The sequence below is a fragment of the Anomalospiza imberbis genome, unplaced genomic scaffold, assembly GCF_031753505.1.
Source record: "Anomalospiza imberbis isolate Cuckoo-Finch-1a 21T00152 unplaced genomic scaffold, ASM3175350v1 scaffold_50, whole genome shotgun sequence".
Lineage (NCBI taxonomy): Eukaryota > Metazoa > Chordata > Aves > Passeriformes > Viduidae > Anomalospiza > Anomalospiza imberbis.
In genome coordinates, this window is record NW_027100109.1 from 542,873 (window position 1) to 570,350 (window position 27,478).

Consider the following 27,478-nt stretch of genomic DNA (forward strand, 5'->3'; position numbering starts at 1 on the left):
GACAGTAATTACCGAATTGGTGGACAGAACTGTCAGCTGAGAAAAAAAACAGGGAGAGACAAAGATGATTGGAAAAAAAAAAACCCACAGACACACTGAGATCAGGCTAACAGGATCTCACAAAAGGAGTGATATGTTGTAGCTTGCCTCTGATAACAAATACATTGGAATCTAATACTTTTATGAAAGCCTATGTATGTTTCGGGCTGGAAATTCGGATTATAAAGAACTTTGATTCAACTCCTTGTATATCAGACACATTATCCCTTCCCCCCTTCAACTCTTCCACTCAAACCCTTGGAAGCTTAAGAGCTTTAGGGTCCATCTTCACGAAACCAAAAAGATACTGCTGCTATCTGGTGTGAATTCAGACCAGACTCCAAGAAGACAGCATCCTCTGAACTATCTTCAGCACCATTGCCTCATTTCAGATGAACAGAACTGATTTAACCTTTTAATTTTTACTCAAAACAAAAGAACTACAACAACCCAGGTGCTAGAGTGGTCACCTGAGCTCTTCAGTACCACAGGATCCACATTTGCACAGTTCAAGACTCACAGATTTAGGATTCTTAAGTCTTTAGTGATTCTGGTTACCCACCTCATTAAGTCCTGAAAAGAACTAGACTTTCATTGGGCAGGTGCTATTACTCCAGCAAAGTCACATGGCTTCAAGATATTTGCTTCACTGCTTCCAGTCTTTGCTTTTAAAAAATTAAATTACAGCTAAAAATTTTAAATCATAATGGAAAAGTATTCTCCCCCAGCATTTTAGTGGCTGGGAAACATTTTGTTGCCACAAGGCATTTTGCAAAAGAGACATTCTAATCCAGCCTACAAAACAAAAGCTGTGCCTCACTACTGACAAGAAGCACAATACTGCTGCAGGCATTTTAATATACAGCAATTTTTTTCTGTTCCTACCTGTCTCTGAGACCAACAAAACTAATCAATGAAAACGTGAAGCATAATCCAGATACATTTCCTCCTTATCTCCAGCTGAGAATGCCCTGAAATGCCCCTCACATAATCCATGTGATTTCCTGTTGGCCTGCCACCGCAGCAAACGAGGCTTTGCAGCAGGGCTTAAACCAGCAGCAGAGGGTCCAGAGAGGTCTGTTAAAAACATATATGAAAACAAAACCCCGTCAGGAACTTAAGAGAAAATTTTCAGTAGGAATTACAAACATCAACTTCCCTGTTTTGATGATACCTTGAGAAAGGTATCAATTTCTCAAAACAATGCCCCCTTTTCCATGCCCTCTTCTGCACATTCAAGAGAGTTTCTTAACCAAATCAATTACTCCAAGGTCAATAGAGGTGGACAAGTTGTGCTGTTCCTGGTCCAAGAAGAGCAGGAAAGCTATCAATTTTCAACACTCATATGAAAAGACACATATTGTAAGCACAACATAAAGATGTCTAGTTTTGCCATAATTATGTTTTCACAGGAGCAGGGAAAAGGAGGTAAATCTTCCATATATCAGGAACAAGTTTTAAAAAGGAGCACGTGAAAACGCAGGGTTACCAGAGTCACTAGTAACGGTCTGTCGCCAAGGGCTGTGTCAGCAGTTCAGGGAAGATCTGTGCGGATACAGTCTCCAAGAACTTTTGGGTCACTTGGAGCATAGAAATCATTGTCCATTTTCCACAGTAGATGCTACTTGTTACTTAAGACAGAATTTGAGATCATTCCAGTTTTCTAAGGCTCACTGTCCAGACTGAGCTGGCAGACCCCCATTATTCTCAGTGTAAGAGGACGAGCAGCTCCAGAGGGGATCTTGCACATCTGCTGGCACGGGCTTGGCAACAGGCTCCAACCTGCAGCTAGCCAAAACTGACATGCCACAGTTAAACATGGACTGCTATTAAATACTAAATTAAATACTTCTACACAAAAAAATGAGCCGTCTTGGACTGCAGAGCCACTGCTGGATATGTAACCTAAGAGTTACGCTTGACAGGTTTCTGGGTTGTAGAAATGCAGTTTCTGCCAGCATCGCCTACGCTGACTGAAACTCAAAACCAGATGCACAGCAGAGGAAGACAGCAGCTTAAATATACAACCTGGCCTAGTAAAGAACCTGAAGATCAATAAAACTTTTTTAGCCCATGAAAGAGCAAGAGGCCAGCACAAGACAAGAAAACAAACTCGGCTAGATTCGATTATCACCTTGCCTTTCTCACGGACAAGTCAAGCCATGGACAAGCCAGCAATATCCACACTGCAGCAAGTGTAGTGCCAATGAAATGTCAACATACAGAAGCTAAGTTAAAGAAGAATTCCCAATTCCCACTGGTTTTAGCACAAAACTTCTCTTACAAGGTAAACTTTTACTTCAGCACCTAACTGCACAGGGCTATCAACTAGAAAGTTGTGTATTGGAATTTACAAAGAAGTTCCTCAAAACCCAAGACCTTTGTCGGAATATTTCATTCAGCAACACTGAGTTCAGCAGCAGATCAGAGCAAAGTTAGCTTAACTCTAAAAATTAGACAATGTTTTTTTATTATCAAGTGATAAAATTACTTTTTGTCCCACTTTGCTCCCATACCTCCTGTCTCTGCGAAGACTGAATTCCTTCAAAACTTTTTTATTAAATGTATCTACTCTAAAATAATTTCCCCCAGGAATATTTACAAAAGAAAGAACTTCCATTTATATTTACTCAAATCTGAAAAAAAAACTTTACTGTAACCAAAGGTACTTTGGCCATTCCACCCAGAACTTAGCATGCAATGCCAGTGATAAATTTCAGGAAGTTGCCTGGGTTGGGTCCATCTTCTTTTTAACAAACAGAAGTTTGAGGAACTTTCTATTGTACTTCAAAACAGAGTTTCAACTGAAAAGCAGACTCAGCAATGTTCCCTTCACCCTCTTAAACTAATGAAGGCCCAATCTACAGGTCATTAGGAGACAAGAACTGTTCCAAAATGTCTGTGAGCTTTGAGAAAGCAGTAATTCTTTTTTTGTGCCATACTTTCAGACTAGCAAGGGGAAAAACATCTCCCCATCAGCATCAACAATAAGGTTCACGGTCCTCAGTGAGTACTGGATTTCAAAGGGTGTTTCTTCCTCAGCCCAACTTCAGACCCCTTGTGGAAAAACAGCTGCATCTAATACTTGACATAAGTATAGTGGCAAAAGAAATAACTGTCTTTAAAAATGCTGGTCTCTCCATAAGGTGGAGTAGTCAAGTGCCATAGAGAGGAGAGTCCCACATTGCAGCGGAGGATGGAAGGTGGTGGAGTTATGTAGAATTCAACATGGACACAGCCCAGCTCACAAGCCCATCCAAGTGGGGGATGGCAAAAGAAAGGGACATTAAGGCACAAGAACAAGTATCACAAGATATCTTGGTGGTCTTTTAAATTGAAAATTTATTTTTTTTTAATAAAAGGACATTTATCCATAGTTATGTTTTGGGGCTTTCCCTCTCCTTTGTTTTCTTGGATTTTTTTTTTTTATCAAGCGCTACATTTTTCCTTTGGAAAGTTAGTGCTTTTCACACAGACTAGAAGAACAAAACATAGTTAAAAATGGCTTTGTCAAACATCCATTCAGGGTCCCTTCATCACTGCACTTAGTTCCCTCCAGTTCCAATACTGAAGAGGCCTGAGTGGCACTCCTGAAATAGGCACAAATATCTGTTTTGTACATTTCCCCACATAATCAGTTCCTCTCCAGTATGAGAGTCCAACGTGTAAAGCATTCTCTGGGTTTACTGTTGTCAGTTCACTTATTTGCAGTTTTAGTGCTATTCAGCCCCTCATGCTGAGCTGCCTTTCCTTACTGTGAACTGCTCCTGGATTTGTATTGCACTGCTATTTGGTTTGCCTTTAAAAAAGAAGAAACTGGGCGAGGAGGGGAGTGTTATTCTGTTTTCAAACAGACAGGCCACTTGTATCTTTGGAAAATAAATGTGAAGACGCTCAGAAGCATGACTGCTAGTTTCTTTTTAAAAGGCAAAAGAGATTTTCTTTGTTAGCTTTGTTTTGCCAAAGTTCAGGAAGAGCATTCAGTGAAGTGGTGAATTCAAACAATTGTCTGGACTGTGAGCAGAATGAGAGAGTCAGGGAGGAAGGGACTGTTCCCAGCGCTGCTGGTAAGCTGGGTGCATCACTCGCCCCACCCTGCATTGCTCTTGGTCTCAGCTGCATAGAACTCCTCTGAGACACATTGTCTGGTCTGTGGATCTTCATCATCTAAAGGAATTGTTCCAGTTGTCTGCTCTGGCTCCCACCAAGGAGTTCAGAGCCAACCCTTGAAGGACAGCACAAACTATCTTTCCTTAATCCATAGAAATCCCATGGTTTCGATCCCTCCTATTATTTGAGATTTCACCCATTTTCCTCATTCTTCCAGACCTCTGCCCAAATGTCCTCTTCCCTCTTCTGAATGCCCCCTGGACACGTCCCCTTGGCAATCCCTTTGTCTCCTGCACAGACCTGGGCCAGATATCCCTTCAGCTCCAAACTGTCTTCTTTGTCAGCAGTTGTGCCAGGGGAGATTGTCAATAGAGCAGAAATTTTCTGTGCAGTGGGAACACAACCATGACTCCCTCTTCAAGGACTACAGCAGCTCACCTGCAGCCAGCTGAGCTCCCATTTTTTGCAGAAGTGCAGACATGGCAGCCAGGACCCACATGTCCCTTGTCACACTCAGTAGGTGGTACTTAAAGGCCAATTTTCTAAGCAGCTGTTTTGTTGGTAACATTTTGAGAAGCGGGCTGCGCTTTCCAGCTGAAAAATCCAACGATGCACAAAACCTGCTGGAACACCACATTTCATGCTTTGGATATGGCATTTGCAAGGCAGCTGAAATGGTAACCTTTGCTCTCAGCTACTACTCCACTGATTGAAGCTGTTAATGCTGCACATGCGTGAACAGAATCCAAAACTAAGGCCAAACCTGCCAGAGCTGAGGCAGATTCCCCCATCAGTAGAGGAAGAATTTGTAGCAGCTTAGAATCTACAATTCAAAGGTTTAGTTGGAACAAGCAAGGCTTTGATTTGGAAGAACTGGAACTGAAGAAGATATGGGCAGATTTTCAAGCCAAACCCCCAGATCCTAGCTCTTTAGGCTGGGGCTGGTTAGCACTCATATTAACCTGGTGGGAGCGCATCTCCCACCACAGCTCCTCTCCTTAAAGGAAGTACATGGATAGTGGTCTTAAAATTCGGGATGATAGATGTCTAGCAGCAGCATCTATAGCAGTGGTAGCCAGCTTCTGGTTCCTGGAGACTGGTATGCAGAAGAAGGGTGTACATGAAGCTGTCATGCCTTCCTTGGGAGGAAAGAAAAGACTCAGCCAATCAGAGTATGCTATGCTCTGCATTTTTACCTACTGATCAGCAGGGCATGCAGAAACCTGACTCCGAGACTCCGGCAGAAACCTACTCATCCCGTGGACAGCTGCTGCCTCAAAGCACTGGCACTGCAAATAGACACCAGTGGAACAAATGGAAAAAGGTTGCCCTTTTCAGGATTAGCAAACTAGGAACCCAACCAGGTGCCCCAGTTCCATCCTTGGTTTCCATTCAAGATGGATCAGTTCCCCAGCGTACAGGCATCTGAAATCCACCACCACTTCATCTGCTAGAATATAAATATCTACCCGGTAGATAAAAAAACTGAAGGGTGTAATTCAGATTGCTTTCAATCCAAATGCTCCTGTAGATTTTCTTCAACAGTTTCTTAGACCCTGTCCAACCCAGGGCATGGGCAGGACAGAACATCCCTTTCTACTCTCTCAACACTGCAACCCACAGCTCATGCTCAGGAAAAGCTGCAAGTGCACACATACACACAATCCTTCAATGTCCTTTCTCAGCTGACCTTCTTTGGTACATGACAAAAGACACCCGTATATTCAAGGGAATTCGAAGCATAAGAGAACACATAGTGAGCTGTAAACTCATGTTTAAGAGACAGGTGATCTTTCTGATAACTCCTTTGTTATTAGTAAAAAGAGTTGGTCAGAAAACCTATGGCTTTCTTTTGCAAGAAAACACATCAGAAAAAAATAATCCTCTCTGAAAACAGTCCATGAAATTTCTGGATTGAGCTTTGATTTGATTTCTAGGCTGAGGTTTGCTTTGACATTGTTTGTAAAAATAATGTTTCTTTACATTTCATTTCCAAACAGCATTTAAAGCATAGGTGGAGAGCAGAAGAAAAGGGAATAGGGATGACTACTTTTGCACTTTCTGTCTCATGTATTTACAGTAGAAAAGCTACTAGGGGCCAAAATTATAAATGAATGACAGAGTTGGGATGATGCTGGCTTTTGATTGGAACCAGGAGTTAAACACTTTTTCCTTCATTTAATTTGGCTGATACATACAAGGCTGTCAAAGCAAACACGTTTTTGCAGTAGATGTTATCTTCACTTCCAAAGAACATTAGCATTTGAAATATTTTGTACGGAAGAAAAAAATAATTCCATCTTCTTTCAAACCCTAGAAATAATTAAAACAACAACTCATCAGTTCTGCATGGTTTAAAGGAGAGCAGATGTCCACTATGCCACATTAGTTTATCACATTGGAAAGTGCAACATGAAGCAAATAGGAATTTATTGTACAAGTATTATCACCACGAATTTGTGTCCTCTTTTACCTTGGTAGTAAGTTAATCTCCTCCACTTAGAATATTGAAGGAGCACACAGGAGGGCATGGAAGTAGATTCACTTCAGAATGGCAGGTGATGGTGTTGCATCATGGTGAAATTAATCTCTACCCTTCCTACCATTTTAGGGCCACAAAACCAGGAGGTATTTGTTGTAAGCTAGAGCAACCACCAGAAAAATGCCCCGGGACTGGGAGGGAACATCAGCTCCTTCCTCCACCACAGCTGACATCAGTGACTGTTGCTGAGAAGCCAGCACAAGGCCGTGCTACCCAGCCTATCCTTCAGCATCATCTGTAATCAAACAAAACCAGGCAACACAGAAACTCCACAACCACTTATCTCAAAAACACCACACACAACATTCTCATCCTGAAGTGTTTATTGCTATTTGAATGTCCTTCAGTTTTGCTCAGCTCCTGCCACCAACTCTGGAGCAGCAGGGAGAAAGCACTTAACCTGTCAACCCCGATGTGCTGTGCCACACTCACACCTACGAGAGCCACGGGGTGCTCAGCTTGCTGCCAACCTCAGCAGGAACTAACAGGGCATCTGAGCTGGGTTTAAGGAACTGGTGGCTTAGGGGGCATTTCAGCAAGGTCCACTGGGTTTGCTTTGGCATCTGAAATAAGAGTTTGCCAGGTGCATCCTCTCCCAGAGTAGTAATCGCCCATAGCATTAGCAGAGTTAAACACCGCACTATTCCAGCCCAGCACAGATTTTAGTCTATTAGTTGAAAATGAGATGCCTCCATCCATGTTGTAAGAGCACACACACTCCCCTGCCTACATATATATATAAAGCCCTTTCATTTTATGATCAGTACAATAGCTCCGTGATAGAGAAGGCTACAATATTTATTAATGTTAAACTTGTTCACCTGGGAATCGATACAAATCACTGTAATTTTGCCTCACTAATGTTTGTTATCAATCTTCTCAATAAAATGAGAGCAAAATATTGCAGAAGTCCCTCTCACTGAGTTTACTATTTTTATTTTCTTTTTCTTGTTATTTCTTTCTCACCCTTCTCTCCCCCTCTTGCCTGGGCTTCTGTCCAAAGTCACAATGAGTTGTGAATGGGACGTTCAGAAAGTATTTTATAATTCTTTAATCACCTAACTTTGGCATACTCTAGTCATTTGGGCTGGAGCATTTTGAGATAAGCAGATCCCATGTAGCTACAGAATCAGGTCAGCAAGGCAATTAATCATCTCTGCATTTACACTCTCAGCAAAACAATACAAAAACAAAAGAGTGGATAGAGGAGATGGGAGGAGGAACACCTAACCCAGCTCTGATGGGCATATCATGGTCTTGGCTTTGCTTCTGCAGCCACAGCAGAAAGGTGCACAGCTCCCATTGATTAATCACTTTTGCAGAACCAGCCTCCAGGAACACACAACAGAACGTGGGAGGCTCAGTGTCCACTGGCATCTCAGCAGCAGGCTGCAGCAATTTCCTGTGCTTAGCTCTTCTTGCACTAATAGGGGCCTAGTATCCTAAAACAAGCAGTTGGATCCCTCAGCTTGTAAATACTGTGGAGTGCCTAAGGCTTGATAACTACAATGTTGTGCTTGTGTTGAACTCTGTGGGAGCAGGAGCAGTACAGTCGAGCATTTGCTGTTTTATCCACAGCCTGGCTGTGTTCCCACCACCTGCTGCCCCACACATGCCTCTCTGATCGTTTCCCCTAGACAGGAAACGATCAGTGGCTTTCAAATGCTTCACAATAGTGCCCCTCTAACCACCCTGTTGATCTGTTAGCTCAGAGAAGCACATACCGACAGCTTCCACAATAGCATGAGCAGGCTGCCCAAACTGGCTTGTAAATGGTCTTCAAATTGAATCCCAACAACAGAAATACCATTCTCCCCCTTTCCACTCCAGCACCCTTGGGAAAGAGATCTTGCTACATCCAGGAGTAAACTGGGGCACAGAAGGGGTAAGGGCATGGAAATTTGAGAATCAAGGAGAATTTTCCTGCTTGGCCACTCAGATGAGCAACACCCTAGAGGCAGAATAAACTCAACAGCACAAAGCTCATGGTGAGACACATATCTATCTAGGGAGTTCTAAACAGGGTGTGAGCAAGCCACAGGGTGATTATCCGCCTCAGTTTGTGGGTATTTCAGCATGCTCAATGCTTCTGGAGTACATAGCCTAGAACAGACATTGAAAGGAAAAGATCATAGGATATGAAGGTTGGGAGTCAGTTCTCACAATGCCTATCACACAACAGGTTTCCTCAGGCAAACACTTTCAGGTAAGAACTTCCCTCAGACATTATCCATTTCCTGTACCTACAACACACATTCCTTGACAAGAATCCAAAAATTACCCTTGAAAAACCTCCCAGAGGCCAAATACTCACGAGTTAACTCCTGATTTCAGGACTACTTGCTGTGACATCCAGTGGCCTGGATATCTCTCGGATGTCCCTCTAGTGCTGAGGTGACTCCGGGAAGGTGGAGAAGGCCTTCACTGGCCTGCACTGAAGAAGGAAGACACAGCAGCCGCAGTATTCGGTCTCTGGATGATTTATTTCAAATTATCAGGAAGCTTGTCTCTTTGGCTGCTGGCCGAGAGAAGGCGCAGACTTCTTAACAGTTGTTTACTATTTCTTATCTATCAATTCTCTCTGTGCCCTTGCTGAGGTCTGTCCAGCAAGGCAGAAAGGGAGCATCTGACCTCGAGGGGCAGGCACAGAGATTAAATACTACCTGCTACGTACTACATGTTTACTATTTCCTACCAATATCTAGCACCTATGTTGGACAGTGTGTTTTCAGTAAAACCCAATTAAAAGATGCCAACATCACCAAGAAGATGGAGGGTAAGAAGAAGGAGGAAAAGGACAAGTCGCACCCCAAATCCTCCATGTTGGATTTCTCATACCCCCCCTGTACCAATCCTGACCCCCCCGTACATCGGTCAAAACCCCCATGAACATAATGTAAAAATACTCTCCTCTAATTTATAACTACTTTTACTTTATCTACTGTAAATTCTAGATTTTGTCTCTTCTTGCTCTTCCTGCAGAGCTGGTAACTCATTCCATGGCTCAAAATCAAAATCACAGCTGTCTCCAGCTGTCTGCCAGGGTCTCTGACTCATAGGAATATTTGAAAATGTCGGAAAAGCATTTTGTGTTCCGACAGATATCCACACGTATCACACACATAGATGTGCAAACTCATAGATTTGAGGACTGGGGGAAAACTCAGAAACCATTTTCCACCACTCCAGGCAGCCATTCAGAAAGTTCAGTGAACACCACCAGACTCCTTCCCTGCATTCCTCTCTTCCGGCCTCACAGACCATGAAAACCGGCTCTCACCAGTGCCTTCACTGCCCTGGTACAGCCAATAATAAGTTCAGTCAGTTAAGAATTACTTACATTGAACCAGCATCAATAAAGCTATAGTGTGGCAAAGGCAGTTCAGGCAGGTTTTGCAGGGGCATAACTAGGAGTGATGGGCTGAAATGAAGCTGAAGGAAAATGCTGGCTGAATAGCAAGAGAAACTTGCTTTGCTAATGGGTCAATCAATTAGACCAAGCACACAGCTCTCAAGGGAAGCATGCAGGGAAACCTGTCACTAGGATCACTTAAAACTGGAGTGAAGGAGCTCCGGAGGTTGCCACTGCATAAGCAATTCTGCACTCTGCATTTCACCAGCACTGCAATTCCGTGTAGCCAATGGCATCAAGGCTGAAACTGCCCAGCTTACACCACCTCCCGAGGCAGGAACAACCCTTGCACAGCTCTCTTTACCCTTCTCTTGTATTTAATCCTCCCATACTCCCAGAATGGCATTCATTGACATTGAATTTTGGGGTCTTAATTCTCTGAAATCTAGCTATCTTATCAGCAAGCACTGATAGAGTGAGCCAGTGAAATAGGAAGTTTTGATAGAAAGTACTGAGGTCTCTCCTACAGCTATCCAGAGAGTCAGAAATAATAATTGTCCAATTCTTTGAAAGCTCAACTTTTACTGAGTTACCTGCTAGACCACAGCTCCTTAAAAACATCAACATGATTAGCTGCAATCACGTGAATGTAACAAAAAAGACCTTTGCTTGTTTACCAAGCAGAACAGAGGATACAAAACAATAGGACTTTTGTTTCTACTGTGCAAATACCACGGAGTGAAAATTAAAAGACTGTGCTGTGAGAACAGCAAATGGATAAACAAGATCTTAATAGAATTACCCTGAGTATTAAGGAAACACTTTTCAATGGACACATCAGACGCTTGAAGTCCTCTCCAACAAATATGGTAGGGCAAACAAATTAGAACCAGCAGTATGGCAGCTCTTGCTCTATCAGTGCAGGGCTACATGTTTCCCACAGCAGCACACATCCGATCTTTTTGACTTAAGGAGACCATGACCTGCTCTGTTCTTGTCGTGGCATTCCTTATCAACAGTCGGATTTGAGCCTTGGCCTGCCAGCATGGTGCTCCCATCAAGACATCAGTTTTTACTGAAGGAGGAGCCAGGGACAACCAAAGCTACAGGAACAGCACAAAACTTCAACAGGCAAGAGCACTAGAGAAACAGAGAGAGGTCCATAAGGCAGCACAGGAAGTGAAAGTGAGGAGCTCAACAGGGTCTAGATGGACAAGTGACCTGAAACATGGGACAGAGGACACTGCTCTGGTCAGGAGTCACAGCCATCAAATCATGTTTGTCCTGAAACTACTCCAGATCATGAATACTCTCCAGCTTGGAGATGTGCCTTGAAGTCAGTCTTCTGCTAATAATAGTGCTTCCTCTGCTTTTTCTTCCAAGTGATATGAGTCTTCCTCATCCTATCAAGATCAAGAAGGTCAAATATCCCATTCTTCGCCCAAACTTCTCAGACATGCTAGCCCAGATTGACTCTAGGCTCTAGACAGGCCTATCTTGCCACAGCCAAGGTACCGTTTTGACATTTGAATCTTTGCTTGCCCTCTTTTAAATGGCTCACTGCATTTCTTTAAGGTACATTTTGAAACAAGGCACCATCTCCCAAGCACAGACTCCAGGCTGCTGTAAGTTAAAAGACAAGCAGCTTGTCTGGGCACATTCTCACTGCATAGTCAGACCTGTGAAGAAACCAGTATCTCTATTTCTCCCATAGATGGTGCTAATAATTTCTCTCTCAGATATTCATAAATAAAAAGGTGAGTTTCTTTTGTGGGAATGCTGTAGTGAGAGCTTTGAAATGGGGCAGAGAAAGCAAACTGCAGAGTCCCAGAAGGACCCCTAGGGATTCCCATAATAAAGATGTGAAATGAGAATCCTGGCTCACCCCAGCAGTGCTTTCTAATCTCTTTCCTGTAAGTGTTAAGTTCCTGAAACCTTTCCTGAGTCTTTGCAGCACCCTTTTCCTCGTGTGAGCAAGGATGAAAAGTGTGAAACTGGTAAAGGCTTTTGAGGAAAAGTGAACGGGCTTATCAAGGCAAAACAGTGGGAACAGCAGCTTCCATCTCCTGTCACTCCTCTGGAATGAATACAACACCGTTGTTCTAGCAACAACTTTTGCTTAGCATTATGGTTATCAATCAACAGCATGTTTTCACCAAGGATGGCTGGGGTTAAAACCATTTTCCAAATTTCCTTGTTTGCTTTTCCCCCAAATGCATAAACAAAGATCTGCTTAAATATGCCTCAAAGTGTTAGAAATCTACATCAGGGCTTGAGAACTGGGTAATTTAGAAAGAAATTAACTTCCATAACTGAAAAAAAAAAAAAAAAAAAAGCAAGAAAACAGAATTTGCAAGTACAATAAAATTACTGAGAATAATTAACATTATTATTATATAAAATCATTGAGAATAATTGCAATGTTAACAATTTCAGTTGTTTCAAGAGCTCTTAGGAAAATTATTACCTTGGCTGCGTACAACCATCTTATTTTTGTTTTTAGCACACCAGAGCTGTTGCATTTGTCCTACAACTTCTCATCCCAGGCTAGACCAGGAAAGTGAGAGCAGGAATCAGGCAGAAAACATCCCTGTGGAACACAAAGCAAATGAAAACTGCGTCCAGCCAAGCACGTTCTCTGCAGAGGAAGCAGCACTCACGGACAGCGCCCAAGCAGTCTGGCCAGAGAGCCTCTCTGCAGAAAACAGACAGCAAGGGAGCAAGAGATGAGACTAAAGTCACCCTCTGCCTGGCGTCTCAGAAGGAGCAGTCTGGAGATTCACAGAGAGCAGATCTTCACTGCCCCCCATGAATGTGCTGAGCACAAACATACTGAGGGGGAAAAAGGAAGACCAGCAGACCCAGACGGGGTGTGTGCCTTGGTACATGTGGTACCCCTCGTAACGCAGGAATTTGTATTTGCATAGCTCAACCTGTGAGCCCCGCGAGATCTTCCCCATCTAACTTGGGATCTTAAGAGGGTATTTTAGTGCACCACAACCTCTGCAGAACCCAAGAACTGATGGATTCCACGAGGAGCAAGGAAAGGATTTTCACGCTCACGCTAGGATTCAAGGAACTGAGTTGACTTGAGGCACAGGGATTCTCTGCTAAGCACAGGAACTCTGCAGGAGAGGAGGGAACTGAAATTTCCTGAGCCTCAGCTTAGAACCACAAGCACATGAACTATCCTGCCTCACTTCTGCCTACAGTACAGCTTCCCCACTAAAAAATACATACATCCCTGAGTACGAAATCAGATGCAAATCCCTTGCTCTACAGAACTCTGAAATTAGCATGAGGGAAGAGAAGGATACTCTTGAGCTGCAAGTGAATAGAATTCAAGCTAATGTACAGCATCTATTGCTGACTCTCTCATGCTTGAGTTTAAGCTCTGAAATATTAACCACAGCCACTATGGAAGGCTCTCTTTTGACAGTTTTTTGATCGTGTCTTATGGTTCATTTACCAAGAGAAAATGGCTGCAATTTTAGCCAGTGTTAATCTGCTTTTATCAGAGAAAGGAAACTAATCGCACTTTACCAGCTCTTTGGCACTCTGAGAGGAAACTAACAGGGACACAACGATTTAAATAACCAGGCTTCTTTGCTGAACCTGGGATTCTGTAGCTATTCACTCATTTAGGTTGAAAGAACTTTTCTCACTTCACCCAGACAAGCACAATTCCTACAAGGCCAAGTACAGGGCTGACCCTGATCTGTCTCAAATTGGGTGCCTACAAGACTTTTAATTTTTTTTTTTCTTTGGGTAAGGTCAGTTCTCCGAAGCCAGTCAAATCTGTGATATCTGGGAAGAATAAAGGCAGCAGTAACAACCTCCTGTACACTCAGTATCATCCACACACAGTGCCCAGAATCACAGTCCCAGCTTTATAAATCCTTTTACACACACTGAGTTCACCCAAACTTCTCTCTCAGCTCTTAAATTGCTCCTCCAGCCCTGCTTAAGGAAGAGACAAAATTCCAACTGTTGCATGCCCCCAAGCCAGAAAAGACAACCCACTCTGTGCTGTCACACAGCCCCTCTCTGACATCACAGCTGCGCTGTGCCTCCATGACACAGCCACAGAGGTGCTGCTGTCACAGATTGGGCTATGACATCACAGAGTTTGTTGTGTGAGGTCATCAAGCAGCTATGGCATGAGAGAGGGGACTGTGTGACATCACAGAGCGGGCTGTGACATCATGGCATGGCTGTATGACATCATAGAGCAGGCTGTGAGGTCAAAGTGTGAGCTGTGACATTACAGAGTGGCAGTATGACATCACAGGGAGGGTTTTGTGACGTCAGAGAGTGGACTGTGACATCAAAATCCCCCAAAGCCCAAAAATGCCTCCAAAATCCCCCCAGAATCCCCCAGAGCCCCCCAGACTCACCAGGGGCTTTCCTGGATCAGGGGGCACTGGCCGGTGGAACAGGAGCTGCTTCAGGGGGCCCTCAGAGCTTTTTGGGGAGGGGGCACCAAAAACGGTGCAGGGGGGGAACCCCTGTGGGGCCCCCTCCCCCGAATGCCCCCTCCCCCAGTTCAGGAATAGCCAAACTCAAGAAAATGTAAACCAGGCTTGACTTTCCAGAAATTATTTTTGGCTGGCTTTAGCTGCACCCTCCAGGCTCAGGATCACCGGTGTATTTGCAGGTTTTGCTCTGCATCATCAGCCTGCCCAGACTCTGCTCGGTGTTTCACAGATGGAGAAGACAATGGATATTGTGCCAAGCTTCCTTGCAAACAGCAACACCTGCATCAGCATGACAGAAAAGGAGACGATAAAAAAAGAAAATATTCACCGGTTAGAACAGAGGCAGTGTCCCACCATCTTCCCCTCCACTGTTATTACAGAGGCAAACCTGGGCCTAAAGCTTCCATCTCTCAGCTCCTGATGCTATTTGACTTCAGCCTTGACTCCCCCTGATCTACCTGACTGCTGTCCAAGTGGGGCTGGGGATGCTCAGCCTGGAAAGAGGAGACACTGGGGAGGCCTCACTGCAGCTCTGCAGGACTGGAAGGGTCCCACAGGAAAGACGGGGACAGTGTTCAGCCGGGCCCGTGGCAACAGGACAAGGGGGGATGGCTTTCAACTGCAGGAGGCTGATTGAAGTTGGATCTGAGGAAGCTGCTCTTTTACACTGAGGCTGCTGAGGCACTGGCCCAGGCTGTGGATGCCCCATCCTTGGCAACAGGGCTGTGAGCAGCATGGTCTGGGGAAGATTGCTCAGCTTGGAACAAGAAGCTCTTTAGATCCACTGTGATGTCACAGCTGTGATGTTCCAGATGGAACCTCCAGTGTCCAGCAAAGAGCACAACACAACCACTGGCCCTTGTGTCAGACCAGCCTGTGCCAGCCCTTGTGCCAGCTCACCCTTCACCATGCTCCCTGTCACCCTTCTCGTCACCTGCGCCCTGATACTCCCATCAGTCCAGAAAGCTCTCTGTTGCCTGGATTTTGTCATCCATCCCTGCAGGATGCTCACATTTGTCCTGAGAAAGGTACAGTCCCATTCCGTGGAGGTGGACACCCCCCAGCTGCCCGGCTGGGCTGGAGTTCTGTGGGGATGGTGTGGGACAGGGACCCCACGCTGAGGTGTTGCTACCTCTGCAGGCTGTCACAGACAGAGAGGAAGAGATGGAGGTGGACATGCAGGCTGATAGAGAGGAGGAGATGGAAGTGGATGGAGAAGAGAGTGGAGCGGAAGAGATGGAGGTGGACATAGAGATTGATGCAGAGGAGGAGATGGAAGTGGATGGAGAAGAGAGTGGAGAGGAAGAGATGGAGGTGGATGTGGAAGAGGAGATGGACGTGGAAATGGAAGAGTTCCTTCAGGACATGGACATTGATGAGAAAGATGAGGAAGAGGCCATGATCTTGGGATGAAGACCAATACCAGCAGCAGGACAGGCATGTGGTCCCCACAGGCAGAGCGGGTCCCCTGCTGCCAGGCTGGGACTGGGCTGGGTGGTCCCTGCTCAGGGATGTGGTACCCGGTGCATTGGATTCTGGTGGCCATCCCCAGCCTGTGCTGCGCTTGCTGGGCCAGCCTGGGGGCACATGGAAGAGCCCTCTCTGCCTGATTGGAGTGACGGTGGCACTTGCTTTTCCTCAAGGACCGATGGAGATCCCGGACAGAGATGCCACCCTTTTGTACATACGTTGTAGAGTTTGTTGTTATCTTTAGGCTATAGGTTTTAGGGCTTCTTTTTTCCTTCTGTAAATACGTTTCATTGACTTTTGCTCTATATGTTCTTAGGAATATACGTTCTATAGATTGTTGTTGTTACAAATATTCTTACAATGTAGATGTGTTCTGTGTTTTCATTGCTGCTTTTCTGAAAATAAACAAGCTTTATTTTTCACACCCCAGTTCTCTTTCCATTTGCTTCAGGCACAGGTAGCATTTGCAAAGTTGTGGTTTCCGCTTGCTCCAGGTTCCCAGGGCTGGAGGTCGGTGGGGGCGCTGGCACAGCCACAACCATGTGCTGCTACCCAAAACAGGGTAAGCTGGACCACATGGTGTCGCTTATCGGGGTTTCTAGAGCAGCACACAAAAATTAGGTTACTCCAGAACTGTTATTCCCTTTTCCTCTCGATGCCCTCGTGCTGCAGGTTGGGCACCAAAATCTGTCTTGGTGTGAAAAGACAGGTGTCCGCTAAGGAAGGCAGGAGCCTTCCTGGAAATGGAAAATATAAACCCCCTCCCTCCAAAGTATTATAATTTTGAAATTAAAAGGCTCTCAGGCAAAGATATGGGAATAGGAATAACAGTTCTTTACTAGGAAAATTAAAAAGATAACTGCAATAATACAAACAAACAAAAAAACCAAACCACTGACAGAGTCAGAACACGACCTGACACCCTGTGGGTCAGGGTGTTGGTAGCAGCTCCCCCAAACCCAGCTGGGGGAGCGGAGGTTTGGGGGAAACAATGGGAAGGGGGTGGGAGAGGGGGCACAGGGGGAGGTGGGACCCACTGAGGCTCCCCCAGGTCACCCCAGGACCCCCAGGCCCCGTCCCAGCCCCCCCAGTTCCCTCTGCAGCCCCGGCTGAGGGGGACTCAGCCCAGGAGCCGCCGTCGTTCGGGGCTCCCCCGAGGGCGGCCAACGGGAGAGCTCCCGGCTCGGAGAGGCCCCAGCAGAGGAGGGGATCTTGTCCCTCCTCGAGGGCCCTGAAGGGTCTTCAGGCCCCTCTGAAGAGGAGTTTTTCTCTTTTTAGGGATTTCTGGGGGGACCTCACCACTCCAAGGGTGTTTTTTCCTCCCCATTTTCGGGTCTTTGTGGGGCCGCAGCCCCACAAGCCCCTTTTCAGGGGTGATCATGATGGCTTTAAGTGACATTTTTATGGGGGACTCACTGCAAGCCGCTGTAGGGGATGTTTTGCCCCCCAGGGTGGATTTTTGGGGTTTAAGGGCCCCCACCCTGGTCGGGTCCCACTCTAACTCCCCTTAAGAGGCCAACACCACTCCCGCTGATTCCGGCAGCGGAGCCGGGGGAGGTTTGGGAGTCCCGGGAGGATTTAGGGGTACCTGGGAGGGTTTGGGGGTCCCAGGAGGGTTTGGGAGTCCCGAGAGGATCTGGGGGTACCCGGGTGATGCCAATGATGGTGATGGGGACCCCTTGCTGGGTATAAACTTTCATTATGAGTTCCTGCGGGGTTTTTGTCTATCTAAGAATTCACCACAAGAAGCGCATTAATATCCTGATTCCAGGAAAGCACACCTTTATTGCTCCATGGTACTACAGATTCATCGCACATCCTGGGTCCCTGTCCTACCTCCATGCCCAGCACCAGGAACTGTAACACTCCTGTGGCTCACAGAGTAACAGGAATGCCACGATCTTGTTCAAAGATGTTTTACTTTCATCCTTCAGGTCTCCAGTTTGCTTTAGTACAGTCTTGAGGTTTCCTGTCCACTTTTGGGGTTTCCTGTCCTCTTTTCATGCCCACCTTGCATTGCCGCCACTCTCCATTGTCTTCCCCATAGAGTGCATCTTCCTTGTCCCACCTTCGCATTCAGGTCTGCCTCTGTGTTCAGTGCTTCTGTGTATATTCCTCCTTACTCATCTGCTTTGTTTCCCACATATGTTTCCAGTTATGGCCCTGAAATTCCAGCGAAGGGCTGCACTGCTCTCTGCTGGCAGAGGGACGGTGTCTCACAGCACAGGGTGACACTGGGACAGACTGTGCTGTCCCCTCCAGTGAGTAGGGAAGCAGGCTCCTCCAGACTGTAGCATGGGAACAGCATATCCACAGCAGTGTTGTACACTGATCTCCTGAGCATTAAAATGTGATTCACTGGGATCTGTACCCAGAAACAAGGGTGCTGTATAGTGACCCAGCACATTTTTCATAGATAAGTTAAAACCCACCAACTTCCATTCAAAACTTCCTGCAGCTGACACAGTACATTTTAAAGTGTTTTATCTTTTCAAAACTATGCCTTCAAAAACAAGGCAGTCTTCTGTATTTTGTATCACTACCCATATTAACTTTTTTTTCCTGTTTATAATCTGCTCTCATCCTATCTTCATCCAGTTCTATCACATCTATCACAGGTTTACCAGCACAGGGGTTGATCCTCAGTATTAATACTAAGAATAAAGTTCTGAGGTTTTTCCTTTTCTAAAGGAACCCATATTAATTATGGGTTCAATATACTGCACTTCCCATGCTCTATCCCTATATGCCAAATACTTCCCTGCTGACTGTGAACAGGCATTCAGAAATTAAAAGCTCTGATTTATTTGCTTCAAAACTCACCATTGTTTGACCATTTCTGGCAGACCAGCCATCAGACAGACCAGAGCACATGGTACTACATCCTAAGCAGGACACTTCAGGATCTGAACGAGATCTATTCTGCATTCTACACAAGATTTTTTCCTGCCTTTTTCCTACTCTATGCAATAACGTGGTCGAAAGAGACAGAGACTGATTGAAAAACACCGGAATTTACAGCTTCAATTGTGCCTGAGAACCTGGGAGATACATGCAGGTACTTTCAGAACAAAGTTTGTTTAACATTTAAAAATTAATTATAACTCGTGCAGATGAATGAAACGGTTAAACCAAACTCTGATGAAAAATTATTTTACTTTAACCCCAGATGACTCCTACTGCAACCTCTGCATACTTGCACTGCGTGGTATGGGATTAGACATTTCTCAGTTGGAAAGCATCAAGTGTTAACCTATAAAAACTGGCAACACTTGTTTCAACATCCTTATATAAACTGTACAGGCATTTCTTTACTGTGAAGGGCTAGCTAAGACCAAATATAATAATTCTTCTAAAATAGTTACTATTACATCACATTTTGAAAACAGGAGCATCAAGAATGTATCCTGAATATCTGAACATGTAGAACTTGTTCCTGTGTGAAATGTCATTATTCCCTTGCATTTCTCCAAGTCCATTAACTAACCAAATGAAAATGTTACATCCCAAAATCAAATTCCATGATAGACCTTCCCAGCTGTCCGCAGGCTGTTTCACCACTTCCAAGCACATGTGAGTGACCTAATATAATAGCAGGGTACTATGAACTTTATTTAAACCAAAGTGTATTTTCCCACTGGCTTGTGCCAAAGGCAGGCTTCAAAGCAAACAAAAGAAAACCTCAAGTATGCCAATTTTGCTTTGCCAGGAAATGAACAGAGCACCCTGTGACCCAGTGAGAGAGTGTCCTGTTGGACTCAGTCCCTCTCTGTTGTTTGGCAGCTGACATTTCATTCTCTGTCTTGGTGATTCAGCTCCCTGCCTAGGACAGCAACGCTTCCTTGCCCTCAGCCTTGTTCCTGCCTCCTTTTTTAGCCTCTACAGGCAGGGAGGGGGTTGGACTGGGAACAAGAATCAGATGTTTCTTAGCCCAAGATGACATACTGTCAGTGGATGCCTCGGAGTGGAAGTAGATAACAAGAAATGGGTAACAAGAAGATGGACAAACCTGACTAGCACAGAGGCTTCAGAAACAACATCCACCGCACACTTTCTGTCTGAGACAGAGACACCAGCCTGGGCTTCCACTCAATTGCATGGCATTTCTGATCCATTACTGCCTTATGCACCTCTAAAGCACTCATGATGCACATACTGCTTCTGGTAAGTGCATTTGCACTAAGAGATTCTTCCCAAGATAATTTCAGAATTATGCAGCAACAACCGTTAGTGTGGCCAGTTTGCTGATTGTTGAACTAATAATCCTATGGCCACCCTATTCCATTTGTTTACTCTCATTCAGCTGTAGAAAAAGAATCATTGATATATGTCTGAGACTCACTGAGGATTTCTAGTTTATTGATTGTATCTGAATAAGCATTTCGTAAGACTTGCTCTATCACGTGGTGTGAAAGGATTCTTTTGGGACAAGTGACAACTCCATCACCTTTCTCATCTGTACTTCTGAAAGTGCCACAAAATCTTCAAAACACTAGCACTCTCATTATTTTGTAAGACCTCTCCCTCATAATATGTCTCAGTTCTTACAATAGTCTATTTACTTACAGTTACTGGAGCAGCTGTCACACTTGGCATACATGAATATTCCTTCCTTGTTTCAACAGCTGTAGAGTTAAAACTACAGCATAAAAGTAATTATCTACTAAATATGTGCATGTCACATATTCTTCAGCATAGTGTGTGCCACTTTCTGAGAAGCAGTTTCACTCTGCATACAACATGCACCATTAGCTGATCATGATTCCAGGATGTATGAAATAAGGCCTTGGTTGGTTCTGTTTAATTAGCACTGTAATTGAAATGCAACTAATTGAAGTTCACCGAGCATTTAGCTCCTGTTTGTTGGTTTCAGTATCATCCCTACAGTTAGAGCAGCACTCTGCACAATCTAACACACAAATCACACCTGTAAGTATTGCAAATCTACTACAAACAATTTGAGTACAAATTTTTTTCCTTCTCATTCTTGCACAAAACACACTGGCACAGTGCCGAAGTGCAAATTTCCATGGAGGAAATAGCACTCAGATTAGCATGAAAGCTAAACTTGGAAGCAGAAATTCAATACAATATACAAGTTGGATAATGTTCCCAGAAAATTCTTTATTCAATAGCACTAATGCACCATGATTTAAGAGGGAGAGGCTGAAAGGGATGTTAGGTTAATGATGGAAACTGTTCTCATTAGTTGACAATAAAGGGTATGCACATAGGGTGAGAGAAAAAAAATACAACCCATTTGAAACATTTGGGAGTAACCTTACACTGAAAAATGAAGCACTGTCTCTGAAGAAAACATGAGCAAATATTTTTTCTTTCATTCAATCAAACTGTTTCCATTAGTCTGAAACAGATAATATGTCTAGAACAATATAATTACAAAACAGTACTTTAATCAGCTACTCTCACCTGTTCACCCTCCCTCAGCTACTCAATCCACTTAAAAAGTCATGTCCTTGACCTGTGCAGTCTCCGTGGGAGTTCACACTTGATCCCTCTTTCCATCCTCCAGTATTTCACACCATGAAGCCACTCACCAACCTGTCAAACAAACACTCTCATTTCCTGTCATTTCATCCACACCTATCACATTCAACTGTATTCCCACTGACCCCACAGAGCCTCAGCGTCGGGGCAGGACAGGAAAATGACTAGGAGTCAATTTGTGCCTGTTATTTATGTTGGTGACTTGTCTGTGAGGACAAGGAGAGACAATAACCATTTCTATGTCACAGGCACCTAATTATCATCACTTTATTTGCTCCTTGCTTGGAAATACCAACAAGGCTATTCTATAAACTACAATTCATGCCATCATACTTCTGCTTAGCACCCTTTCAAAGTCCATAATTACTCCAGTTATTAGCCACAAGGAAATTAATTCATTTCATTTCAAGTCCCTACTATCTTGGTAGCCAACTTGTATTTCCTTCTGTTTATCAGCTGTGAACTGAAATCTCTTCCAAAATTTCTCGCTTTTACATAAAGATTTCCCAGAATCCAGAAAGACTCCCCTGCTAAGTCTCTCCTATTTTCCCAGTCTCTAATAGTGAGGTTCCCTCTATTCCCTCCTTACTCCTTACCTCTCTTTTGTTTCGTATCTTGTCTTTCACAGGCTCTTATTTCCAGCTCCAGTCCTCATTCCAGAGTTATGACCGTGCATGTGCAAATATTCAGCAGCCCTTAAACTATACCAAGACATCTGCATGTAATTATTCTTCCTAACTCCAAGATTTCTCTCAATTCTGACTTTCATTACCACGGGTACATTGAACACTCAACTCCCTAACTCGGAGTGTCCTGAACCATGGATTGATGATGATGTGAGTTCCCACAAACAAAGGGGATGGATCCTGGCCCCTGGATTAAATCAGAACTACGCTTTGGCACTTCATCCCCCACCTAGCCAAGCATGCCATTTCACCATCTGTAGACAAGATCTCTGAATGTTTAACAGATGAACTGTTGAATAGTTTCTGACTATATGTGTATACGCACACACACACATATGTACACCTATTTCACCCATTTGTGTATGTAGAGTGTGTGACCTTTGTAAGTATGCTGTACTTACACAAACAAGTGTGCACACATATATACTCTCACACATGCGTGTACATACACTTAGCTATATCTATCCATCTGCCTACCTACTACGTATATTTGGATCCAGTGAAATGTTCCACTTGAAATATCTTCAGTCCAATGAATTCTGGCAAATGCAAAGCAAGCATCTGACTTGAAGCTCTACAAGACTTTAGTTGGCATGAGCATTTACATTACAAGAACGTCAGCTTCTCTGACCACTTAAAGGTTTGGGGTGCTTTCTTTTAGCAGAATTTATAACTAAAATTATATTAACAATGACACAAGCTGAAGTAATGTATCAAAAAATTTTAGTTAATCAAATCCCCTAGTTTTCAACCAGATCTATTCTATGATTGTTGTAACTGAATTCCTACAGTCCTCATCTACATTCATTAATTTGACATATTTTGTGTCTGCATAGTTTAGTAGCTGCTTATGAAGGTCAGCAAGTTGGTCTACAGATCACTTCCCAAGTCCCTACTAGCCAATAAACACTAGAACTTTTTTTTTTTTCCTAAAGATCTGGCATTTGTGGATTTTTTCTCTCTGTGGACAGCTAAACATAAAATCCAAACTCTCTATTCTAACCTGGCATATAGATCTGGTCTATAAAATTCATTTTTTCCCTTCTAACTGCTTTCCCATATACAATTTAAATCTCCCCAGCGACATTTTTCCTTTACATCTTCCTACATTTAAGTTTCTCATCATAATCTTCAAGGCTATCTTACCTCTGCCTCACTCACATCTACTTCAGGCTTCATACCTGTCCATTCCATTTTACATTTTGAGGGACAGCAGACAACACTACTCCAGCATTTATGATCACTCTTTCTTGTATGGTTTTATTTGATTTGACACCCCAAGACATCTTTCTCAAGCCACTTACAGTTACTTCAGATGACTACAGAACTAAAATCTTTTTTATTTTCAGGCCTCATCTGGATAGTCTCTTACTTTAAGAAATTATTTGCTTATTGTTTCTAGTGTTTACTTTCAGATAAGGCTCTATCAACCAACTAAACCAAGTAAAATAAACAACCCCATGTCTCATACAAAAATAAGTCTTGTTTGTTCTGCCTTCACAATTCAAAATCCTGGCACAAGATAATTCATGATTATGAAAAAACACCTACCACCCATGTGGGTGCTACAGAAACAAAGACTTTTCCCTCCTTTTCTATAATGTATATCAGAAAATCAGTATTTATGTAAAAATTAGATTCAAACAATAATATGCATTTATAATCTCTTAAAAATTCAGAGAATAGAAAGATTCAATGTCTTTTTCTCCAGTCACATTCCTAAAATTATAGCTTCAAGCAGGTAAATGAATAAAAAACTCAGTGCAGGAAATTACAGATGGCTATTTGGCTTAAAGGCATGAACCTCACTTGAGTATCTCAGTGAGGTGAACTTAGTTAATTATGAACTCTTCACAGAACAGACAATGCCCTTCCTGAAAAAGCAAAATTTACTTTGGTTGCTTCATATCAGAAAGAAAAGTGGAGTTGGAGTTTACTAATTCACTGCAACACAGCTACAGTCATAAACTGTCTCTCAGATGAGAAGTGATAATGTAGATTTCTAGCCCAAAATGGAGCGATCATGCTGAAACAATTTTTAACATAAAGTAAGAACAGTATTTACAAAGAGCACCTGTGTATAAGTACTCCCCTCCCATTTTCACAGTACTAGAACCAAAACAGTTCCCCAAAACAGCTGTGCTGACACCCACACAGTCATTTAAAAAACATCACAACACAAAGAGGAGTGGGGTGTTTTAACAGTGGCAGCATCTTGCACAGCCTCAGGTCAGTGTCTCAGGCCTGACAGTGGCAGAGAAACAATTCCAAGGAACAGGAGCATCTTGATGAATTTTACTGTGTCACTGACAGGTTTCTATGGGAACTCTGCCTTGCCTCTCTGGGTTGGCAGGATAACAGCTGATTACTCCGTTATAACTAAACTAGCACTGAATTGCAAAAGTACTTAAGAGAGTCCATTTTCAACTGTGCACTGCAATGAAGATTTTCACTTTATTACCGAAATCCTGTATTACATGTAACCAGAACACAAGGGGCTAGTGTATGTGTAAGAAAAAGGACAATGAGTCATCTCCCCATCTTTTTAAAAAATGAGGACTCACCGAAGTCCAGCATTGCCAACTTAAACTAAAGTCAGCAGCTCGCACTCAGAGAGCAAGCAGAAAATCTGGTGAAAAAAAAACCCTGTGACAAGAGGTAGGTGGTAATCTTTCTGGCTCACCAGAAGGCAGGAGGGTAATCTTGCTCCACCAGACTAACCCTGGCCCTCAGACTCAGCTTGCCACTGCTAATAATAACAATATTAACGCTATATTCTGTATAGCTGTGTGCAATGATGCTGGCCCATTGTACCAGGTGAATTGCTCTTCATCTCAGACAACTGGATTTGGAAAAGCAAAAATATCTGAACACCTGCACTAGAAGTAGAGCTTCCTTGAGTACAGCAAAGAAAATTGGATACATAAGGGCATTTTCTGAGCAATGAGGGAAAAAATACGAAGTCCTTGCAACTAAGTTAAATCCGAAGTTTTGAAACCTTCAAAACATCTACTTAAACACCCTTGTTAAGACCCTCTTTCCTACAGTGCCTGATTGCCATATGCCATTTCACATCACCCAAACTAGGTCAAAACCCATCACTCTCTGCACTTCATCTCTGTCATATGCTTGTAAGAGACTGTTCGACTGTCATGTAAAAGAGCCAATTAAAAGCCTCAGTCAAAAAAGATTAAGTCTGCCTGAAAAAATGTGACCTGTGGTGACATCCATCACACTGTGCTATGATTGTCTGCAGATGGTAATAGTAACAGAATTTTATATATATATATATATATATATATATATATATATATATATATATATATATATAATTTGCCATTTGCTCACCTCTATCTCTGTTATAATGTTGGAAATTCAAAAGACAGCAAAACGACACTTCATATAAAATAGGTGAGTCCTGGCAGACCTAATCCAGAACATCCATTTTAAGAGAAAAACTAAAAATTGACAATGATTTTAGAGGGCTATAGAAGCCAGGCCTCTACAAACAAAATGCATAATCCCATTACAGCTGATGCCTGCTTGAGACAAACAAGGTCCATTACAATGCTGGCTTGAGATCAAGGTGCTAACAGCTTCCCACACCCCTAAACATAAAGTCTGTCAGACAAAACTGCCTTTGTGCCTGCTTTTGGACAAGCCAAACCTCCTGAATCTATATTCCGATAATCAGTTCTTGCTTTAATGGAATTCTTGGATTCTGTTTTTAGCCTGGCAGAAAGGAAACTATGCTTGGTTTGGAAGCACATACACAGAAGGCAAGATTATCCTGGGCACAAAGCTTTTGTCGAAGGCTCAACTGTCCACGCCACTAGAATCTTCAATTTCAGTTCTTTCTACCTATTTCAGTAGACTGAAGGCATGATTAGACTACATTTCTGTAGCGATGATTTTTATTGACATGAAAAAGAAATTGCATACAGAATATGGGAAAAGCATGGCTGCAAGGGGAGAAGAGGAAGAGTGGAAGCTCTTGTGGTTTATTGTATGTACTAGTTCCCAAATATGGAACAGAGACCCCAGATATGCTCCAAATATGGAACATAACTCATGAAAAAGCAGTCTCTACACAAGCAACCAAATTCCAACACATCCCACAAAGTGCCTATGTACTGGATAAATTCCTCAAAATACATAAAATCTAAGTATTTCCTATCCACAGTAGGCTCATGCAGAGGGCTAGAAAGACATTACTTTGTCCCATTCAAAAATAAGTGCCTTGAGAGCATGGGATATCTGATGCTTTGGGGCCCATTTTCCTGACTTGCAAGGGAAGGGGTGGGGAAGCTGAAGGAGCAGAGCTTCCCACACTAAGGCAAAAATAAAATTATTTTAAAACAGAGTAGATTTGGAGAGAAGGGTTGGGATAAAAGGGGCAGACTTTGCCAGAAAAGGACAAAGCAATATTAATGAGTTCTAAAACCATAAAAGTGTCAGAAATTAAATGAGAAATTTTGAAGTAGATTCTCATAACAGCTACACCAAACAAAAGTAGCCTACAAACCAACCACGGAATTCCCTTTCTCACAGTACAATTTTATTTTCAGACTTCTTGCTACTTTCCCTTAAAAGATCACTTCCCAAAATAATTTCCACAGGATTGCCATTTAATTTACAACTAGTGCCTGTAAATTAGCAAAAGAGAAAATGGTTCACATTTAGGAGAGATACAAGAGTATCCATAGACTGCCACAAATCTCTAGGAATCCCTTTTTCCCTCATCCCCTGCAAAAGTAACTTTGCTTTCTTATGTAACCAGACAATCCTTCCTGTTTCTAAGGAGTCAATTTTAAAATCCACATTTACTTGCTTAGTTAAAATGAGCCCAAAATGTAGTCTAAAAAAAAAAAATCACACTACACAGACGAGGTGTACATCTTTTTGGAGGGTGAATGATACCATGTTTTTAAGCAGTATAATTTTTAACCTCTAAACACATTAATATTACACTGACTTGTGCCACATAAAAGTTTGCATATATAAGATGAACATGCAGACATCCTTTACCATCAGGTAATGTGAACTTCAGTCTTTGTAATGAAAGTCTGTTGGTCATGTAGGCACATGCCCTGATAGTCACACAGCAAAGGACAGTAGAAATATCAGCTGGCTATCTAACAGTCAAGGTAGGAGGTAAGGTAAGAAGTAACAGAACAATTGATGTATTGTCAAATTGCCTGATGTGCTGGAGAAAGGACCAGACAAAGACATTAAATTCAGTGCTTTGAATTTCATCACAGAATATCACATATGAGCATACGCCATATACCAA